The sequence below is a fragment of the Halyomorpha halys genome, unplaced genomic scaffold (genome assembly GCF_000696795.3).
Source record: "Halyomorpha halys isolate HHAL.00 unplaced genomic scaffold, Hhal_1.1 Scaffold1377.1, whole genome shotgun sequence".
Classification (NCBI taxonomy): domain Eukaryota; kingdom Metazoa; phylum Arthropoda; class Insecta; order Hemiptera; family Pentatomidae; genus Halyomorpha; species Halyomorpha halys.
Window position 1 is genome coordinate 20,984 of NW_027115088.1, and position 2,257 is coordinate 23,240.

Here is a 2,257-nt window from a genome sequence, read left to right on the forward strand (position 1 = left end):
ATTTTCTACTAAACTATACCATTGAAAATATCCTTTCGATTGGAAATTTCAGAGTTAATTGCGTGGAAAAGAACTAAAAGAGGTTTTAATTTGAAGAAAAAGGTTTTACTTTTTAGAAATGGATATATTAATTTATAACAGAGAAATCCTCATTTATTCATTGGACCTGAAGGAATCGCCCTGGATTTTTATTGTAAGGTTATGATTCGAATATATATTTTTAAATTTTATTACCTAATAAACAAAATTAAGGGTTTTAAATTTTTTTAATAAAACGAAAAAAATTGTTTGCACCGCAGCATGTAATCTACGACGTATAATAATTGTAGATATCAAAATCGTTTTTAAGTTACATTTTCTACCAAACTATACCATTGAAAATATCCCTTTCGATTGGAAATTTCAGAGTTAATTGCGTGGAAAAGAACTAAAAGAGGTTAAAGACTTAAAACGAATAATTTTAATTTGTTGAAAAAGGTTTTACTTCTTAGAAATGTATTTATTAAATTTTAATAGAAAAATCCTGATTTATTCATTGGACCTGAAAGAATCGGCCTGGATTTTTATTGTAAGATTATGATTCGAATATATATTTTTAAATTTTATTACCTAATAATCAAAATTAAGGGCTTTTAAAAATGTTTAATAAAACAAAAAAAATATTTTGCACACCAGCATGTAATCAGTGTAATCGTTCACTGCACGAATACATTATTAGAGATTTTAATGGCAAATAAACGACTTGTCGATTTACAATATAATGTTCTTAATGTCCAAGGATACAATACCTTTGTTTTTTGGCCTCAGTGCGCGATGTTGCATGAACGGTGTTGTTCCTTTTCGTTTCATGTGAGTAATTATTAATTCATTAGTTATTCCGAAGGCATGATAGATCTTGGTGCGGTTTAGATTGAATGATAGTTTCCTATTACTGTTATTAAAACTGCAAACAGTCCCTATCAGTATTGCAGGATCTGTTGGATGGAACTGTTGAAGGTTTCTGTATTATCACGTTCGCTAAATGTAGCCATTGTGTTCCTGTTCCTTTTATATAAGTACGTTTCCAAGCATTTTCTCTCGAATGTTAATTCGTCTTCATAATGTCAGTTTAATTATTTTATCATTTTCCCACCTAGAAATGTTTTTTGTTTTAAAACTTTTTATTGAAACAGTACAATCTGCCACGCTAGAGAACAATGAATATTAAATATGTGAATATTTAGTCTCACTACAATATACGTATTAAATAAAAAAAATAATAGATAAAGGTAAATAAAGAAATTATAAACAACGATTTACATTTTAATTTTTTTTTATATATAATATGAGGCAATCCACGAAGATGATGATTGCCTATGAATGCTGACTGACCTCTCGGGAACATTCTTAATGTTACCTTATCTTATTACCATATCTATTCTAGAATAGATAAACTGATTTAATAGCAATAGTTGATATTAAGAAATATCACATTAATTTATGTGATAAAAATTTAAGCCAGTAAAGTGGTATTTTGTGAATTAAAAAATATGTGAGTAGGGCGTTCAATCCTATGTCACTTAACTTAAAAATTAAAATTTACAAAACTATCCTTCTCACTGTTCTTTAGGGATGTGAGACCTGGCTTCTTACACTATATACACCTATATACTATTATTATTCTATATAAGATATTATACTATATATCTTACACAAAATATTCGTACCGAAAAAGGATGAATTAATGGGAGAATTTAGAAGATTACACAACGCTGAATTAAGGGACCTACACCCTGAAATATATTTCAAGTTATAGCATTGATGCGTATAAGATGGGCGTGTAAGGTTGTAGGGCTTAGTAACGAGCGGATCCCTAAAATTTTAATAAACACTGAACCAACAGGTAAACGTCCGAGGGGTAGACCGAAACGTAGATGGTAGGATTGCGTTAAAACTGATTTAGTGGAATTGGGTATGGAGGGGCATCACTGGATGTATGCAGAGAGCGTTTGGTGGTATCGGCAGCGAACCTTCGGGTTCGTTAGGCCTTTATTATTATTAAAAATTTTAACAAATTGAACTATTTATATGTATTATTACATATTTGTTTTCTTAAGGTAATCAAATATTTCTGGAATATGGGGCCTATTATCGTTTAATAAAGTTGCTAAATGATATGGTTTCTATCAAATGCCTGCAGTCTTTCAGCATGTTTAACAGTTGGCGGTACATTAAACTGTCTACATGTTGGTCTAGATGTTCCTAACAGTCAGTATTC